Raw genomic sequence first — 6,719 nt, 5'->3', positions numbered from 1 at the left:
GTCACTCTATAACCAGTGCCCCTATTACCAGTGCCCTTGTAACAAGTGACCCTATAATAAGTCACTTTATAACCAGTGCCCTTATAACAAGTGCCCTTATAAGTCACTCTATAACCAGTGCCCCTATAACAAGTTCCCCTATAATAAATCACTATAACCAGCGCCCCTATAACCAGTGCACTTATAATAAGTGCCCCTATAAGCAATGCTCCTTTAATCAGTGTCCCTATAACCAAATACCTTATAACCAGTGTCCTTATAACAAGTGCACCTATGACCTGTGCTCCTATAAGTAATGCCCCTGTAACCAGTGCCTTTATAACCTGTATCCCTACTACCAGTGCCCCTATAACCAAATACCTTAAAACCAGTGCCCCTATTACTAGTGCCCCTTTAATCCGTGCCCCATAAACTTTGCCCTGTCAGTTGATGCGCCTTTTTGGGAGACCACCTCTGCTTGCACCCTATTCTGTCCTGCTTGGGGATGGCAAGATTAGATAAATAGGTCGTGTTTTTCCCCAGAAACAGTGCCACTCATGTCGGCGGGCTTTACCTGGTATTACAGCGCAATAATAATCAGGAGGCTGCATGTGAGCTGAGGCTGCATCCGGAAAGCACTCACACTCTGCAGCCACGCTCCTCTGTATGGGTGAATGGCCGCATGAGTTTGCACCCCAGTGTTCCCGCTGACACCTGCACTCACTGGGGGCCGCAGCGGGGTGGGGTCTCAGCCACCTGCCATAGCTGAACCTTCAGATGCCGCCTCTCTCCTGGAGAATCATTGTGAAGAAACTTAGCGGTCACATTTCTCCAGAACGCCGTGACCTGCACTGACCCTTTATGCCCTCACTACAACTGCACCGCTCCACATTTATTACATCTCCACTGCACAGAACAAAACTGGATCCCGGCAGTCATGTGACTTTCTTATATCATGTGACCTCTGCAGCCAATCAGCTGCGGCTTTGACTATTCCATCCAAGCAGACTTCCGCTCTGAACAAATAACGAAAAGATGCAGACACTGATTGGCTGCAGCTGTCACATGGCGCAATGTCATGTGACCAGTGGGAGACAAATCGCTGACATCATAGGATTGGCACCAATCTGGGAGCTAAGAATGAAGTAATTTTCTTTTCTCTGCTGTGAATCTATTAAGAAGGGGCTGTCCAGTAGTTTAAACACAAATTTGGCACAAATGACGCCAGCACAACTTTTAAGCACGTAGTACACTTTCCAGTGTTGGATTAGAGCAGAAGACCATAGTTGCTGGCATCTCGCATCAATCCTGAAATTTTACGCAAAGTGTGGATTTTTACATTTTAAAGGGGTTATCCAGGAGGTTGATAGTTTTCCCCATGGGACGAAGAACATCGCTAACTACCTGTTGTGCCCCCCGCCAATCTGTGCCAGCACAGAGCAGTCACACAGCGCCCCTGCAGATGATGCTGGATTATTCAGCCATCATCTACCTCTAACAGTTGCAGGTGGAACGGAGCTCTGCCCATGCCTTTTAACATGTTAAACCTGTTAACACGCGCCTGCAGGGTTTCACGTCATTCCATGCATCCATCGGCGCACCTTGGACATGATCGTGGGACACCGATGGGTCGCCAGGGCAGCCGGGAGTATGCTGAAGACCTCCATGCCACTGATAGGTCGCCAGGGCAGCCCGGAGTATGCTGAAGACCTCCGAGCCACCGATGGACCGCCAGGGCAGCCAGGAATATGCTGAAGACCTCCGTGCCACCGATAGGTCGCCAGGGCAGCCCGGAGTATGCTGAAGACCTCCGAGCCACCGATGGGTCGTCAGGGCAGCCAGGAGTATGCTGAAGACCTCCGTGCCACCGATGGGTCGCCAGGGCAGCCCGGAGTATGCTGAAGACCTCCGAGCCACCGCTGGATCGCCAGGGCAGCCAGGAGTATACTGAAGACCTCCGTGCCACCGATGGGTCGCCAGAGCAGCCCGGAATATGCTGAAGACCTCCGTGCCACCAATGGGTCGCCAGGGCAACCAGGAATATGCTGAAGACCTCCGTGCCACCAATGGGTCGCCAGGGCAGCCAGGAGTATGCTGAAGACCTCCGTGCCACCAATAGGTCGCCAGGGCAGCCCGAAGTATGCTGAAGACCTCCGTGCCACCTATGGGTCGCCAGGGCAGCCAGGAGTATGCTGAAGACCTCCATGCCACCAATGGGTCGCCAGGGCAGCCCGAAGTATGCTGAAGACCTCCGAGCCACCGATGGGTCGCCAGGGCAGCCAGGAGTATGCTGAAGACCTCTGTCCTCATCATGACGATTCTACTGTGAAAGTCAGCCTGTAGCTGGCGTTCATAGGAAACCGTGATTTCAGCTATGCATAGCAGTGCTATGTATAGTACCAGTGATGACTGTCGCTTCAAGTCCCCTAAGAGGACTATTAAATGCAGTGAAACGTGAAATTAAAAAAAAAACACAAAAGTTCAAATCAGTCCCTCTTTTGCCCCATAAAAATTAAGCAATAAAAAAATTACACATATTTGGAATCGCTGTGTTTGTAAAAGTCAGATGAAAATATAAAGTAATCCGATCGGTAAATGGTGTAACGAAAAAATACAAATGCCCAAATAATTTTTTTTTGTCCTCCGCAACAATGCAATAAGAGGCGATCAAAACATCGTATCTACCCCAAAATGGTATCAGTAAGAACGTCAGCTCAAGGCGCAAACAATAAGCCCTCACCTGGCCCCAGATCCCAAAAATTGAAAGTGTTACCGGTCTCTGAAAATGGCGACACAAGCAACAATTTATTTTTTTTTACAAATTTCTGATTTTTTTTTCACTTAAATAAAAAAAATGTATACAGAACACACCAAAAGTTTGGACACACCTCATTTAAAGATTTTTCTGTATTTTCATGACTATGAAAATTGTACATTCACACTGAAGGCATCAAAACTATGAATTAACACATGTGGAATTATATACTTAGCAAAAAAGTGTGAAACAACTGAAAATATGTCTTATATTCTGGGTTCTTCAAAGTAGCCACCTTTTGCTTTGATGACTGCTTTGCACACTCTTGGCATTCTCTTGATGAGCTTCAAGAGGTAGTCACCAGAAATGGTTTTCACTTCCCAGGTGTGCCCTGTCAGGTTTAACAAGTGGGATTTCTTGCCTTATAAATGGGGTTGGGACAATCAGTTGTGTTGTGCAGAAGTCTGGTGGATACAGAGCTGATAGTCCTACTGAATAGACTTAGCATTTGTATTATGGCAAGAAAAAAGCAGCTAAGTAAAGAAAAACGAGTGGCCATCATTACTTTAAGAAATGAAGGTCAGTCAGTCCAAAAAATTGGGCAAACTTTGAAAGTGTCCCCAAGTGCAGTTGCAAAAACCATCAAGTGCTACAAAGAAACTGGCTTACATGAGGACCACCCCAGGAAAGGAAGACCAAGAGTCACCTCTGCTTCTGAGGATAAGTTTATCCAAGTCACCAGCCTCAGAAATCGCAGGTTAACAGCAGCTCAGATTAGAGACCAGGTCAATGCCACACAGAGTTCTAGCAGCAGACACATCTCTTCAACAACTGTTAAGAGGAGACTTTGTGCAGCAGGCCTTCATGGTAAAATAGCTGCTAGGAAACCACTGCTAAGGACAGGCAACAAGCAGAAGAGACTTGTTTGGGCTAAAGAACACAAGGAATGGACATTAGACCAGTGGAAATCTGTGCTTTGGTCTGATGAGTCCAAATTTGAGATCTTTGGGCCCAACCACCGTGTCTTTGTGCGACGCAGAAAAGGTGAACGGATGGACTCTACATGCCTGGTTCCCACCGTGAAGCATGGAAGAGGAGGTGCGATGGTGTGGGGGTGCTTTGCTGGTGACACTGTTGGGGATTCATTCAAAATTGAAGGCATACTGAACCAGCATGGCTACCACAGCATCTTGCAGCGGCAAGCTATTCCATCCGGTTTGCATTTAGTTGGACCATCATTTATTTTTCAACAGGACAATGACCCCAAACACACCTCCAGGCTGTGTAAGGGCTATTTGACCAAGGGGGAGAGTGATGGGGTGCTATGCCAGATGACCTGGCCTCCACAGTCACCAGACCTGAACCCAATCGAGATGGTTTGGGGTGAGCTGGACCGCAGAGTGAAGGCAAAAGGGCCAACAAGTGCTAAGCATCTCTGGGAACTCCTTCAAGATTGTTGGAAGACCATTTCCGGTGACTACCTCTTGAAGCTCATCAAGAGAATGCCAAGAGTGTGCAAAGCAGTCATCAAAGCAAAATGTGGCTACTTTGAAGAACCTAGAATATAAGACTTATTTTCAGTTGTTTCACACTTTTTTGTTAAGTATATAATTCCACATGGGTTAATTCATAGTTTTGATGCCTTCAGTGTGAATGTACAATTTTCATAGTCATGAAAATACAGAAAAATCTTTAAATGAGGTGTGTCCAAACTTTTGGTCTGTACTGTACATGTTTGGTATCTGCTTAATAGTAACCAACCTGGAGAATCCTATTGCCCGGTCAGTTTTACCATATAGTGAACAGGGTAAATAAAAATAAAAAACTATTGTAGAATTGCACCTTTTTTTTGCAATTTTAACGCACTTGGAATTTTTGTTTTCCCCTTTCCGGTACATCACATGATAAAAAATTTCAAAAATAACTTGTCCTGCAAAAAAACAAGACCTCATATGGCTATGTGGATGGAAAAATAAAAAAATTACGTGGGAGGGGAAGAAAAGGAAAATAGCGCGGTCATGAAGGGGTTAATTAGTACAATTCCCATTTTTACAAAAGAGCTGCAGACCAATGTGTCAAATGTATGAAAGTAACAAAATGCAACCGTTTTACACAATAAAAATAGTTGCAACATAAATGTATTTGTTCCATACTTTATTTAAGTCAGTTGTGACCTGTCCAGAATATGTGACTTTTTTTGCAACTTTAATGTAGAAATTACATCATAAATATGTCATACTTGACAGCAAATGGTTAACAGCGCCCCATTCCTCATCACTTTTACGTTTTGGCATAAGTATTAAAGTAGTCAATGACTGGCGTATCTTATTGATAGATTTGGTTCAGGCCTTTACAGTAAATAGAAGTCACAATATGCACAAAAAGTTTAACGCAAAAGGAAAGATAAATGTCCCCCGGCAGGAATTCTGTGCTGACCACTCTAACCAGTTTTACATTGTCAGTAGTTCATGATGGGAATTGGCTGTAATTGACAGACAGGGACACCTCCCTTGGACACCATTTTTTACTTTTCTATCAAGGAGCATCCCTATGGTGGAGAAACTGCGCATATCGACCAGTCTGGTTGTTGTTTCTTTGTGGAAAATTGAGAGCTTCATTCTGCCCTTCTTATTTGCTGCAGTTGTAATAAATCTACACTGTGCAAAAAATAGTGATTAAGCACAAAGGGCGCACTTCTTTGCAACATTTTCTTTGCATAAAATTTACGAACTATGAGCCTCCTTCACAGATTAGTTACATTTCATAGGAAAAATAAGTCAGTAGGTCCAAGGCGCCATTGTACGACTCTTAACACTGTATTGGGATTTCTGCATATAACAGAGTAAATGGAAATGTTAACCGTCCCGAAAACTGATGATCTTTGCTCAGGTTTGTGTTTTTTATTTGCAAAAATGTGTTCATAGTTTTAAAAAAAAAACTATTTAGCCTCCAACTTATTTTTTTATGAAAGATGGTAGATTGAGCCCTCTCCCTTTAACTGCTGGAGGCATCAGAGCCATTGTATAATATGGGAGATAGGCCCCAGGTAAAGCAATGCATGACACAGATGATGAAGTGTAATGTGCTTCCCTTTATGAGCGATGGTTTTGCGCTTTGTCCATGTGATACGGTTGGGACATAGTGCAATGTTGGATCGGCACCATTAGCTGTTCCACCTTCTCATTGTCATCTTGCAGAGAACATAAGAAGAGCAGCTTTCCCGCAAATGATATATGCACAGGCATAGGGGAGAAGACATTTAGCAGCAGAAAAATGTCTGCACCATAGCTGACAAGCAAGTAGGGGTGAGTAGCATATACCATAGAGATGCGCTACCCCAGGGCTTAAAGGGAATCTGTCAACCCCCTGGGCGATATCAGACCTCTACTATGGGCATACAGGTGATAGAAAAGTTAATCTATACATACCTGTATGGCCCATAGCAGAGGTTTGATTGCAGAGAAATCTGGTTTTATAAAGTCTGTTTTCCAGAGGCTTGGCGTCCGGGGAGCGCCAAGCAAACCGCTCTCTGCTTGCTATTCCCCTAAATCGCCGCCTCTTTGCTAAATTACCATATTCTCCCCCTCCCCTGTATGTCACAGCGCCCTGTTTCTGCCCTGCTCCACCTCCCCTCCTAGAGCACGCTTTGTTTCCCTCCGGCGCCGTTTGCATTGCGCAAGTGACGGTGAGTCACTCAGACTTCCGCTCTGCAGGCAGTACGCAGCCAAACTGGGCCGGAAGGAAACAAAGTGCGCTCAATGGGAGCGGCGCTTTGCGCATGCGGGGGAGCAGAGGTAGAGCAGGGCACGTCACAGGGCCCTGTGATGTGCAGGGGAGGGGGAGAATATGGTAATTTAGCACAGAGGCGGCGATTTAGGGGAATAGTAAGCAGATAGGAGGGGTTTGCTTGGCGTCCCCCGGACGCCAAGCCTCTGGAAAACATACTTTATAAAACCAGATTTCTCTGCAATCAGACCTCTGCTAT

Source organism: Phyllobates terribilis, unplaced genomic scaffold (assembly GCF_046119375.1).
Source record: "Phyllobates terribilis strain yellow unplaced genomic scaffold, ASM4611937v1 Scaffold_4__5_contigs__length_816908805, whole genome shotgun sequence".
NCBI lineage: Eukaryota > Metazoa > Chordata > Amphibia > Anura > Dendrobatidae > Phyllobates > Phyllobates terribilis.
This window is presented reverse-complemented; position numbering follows the sequence as displayed.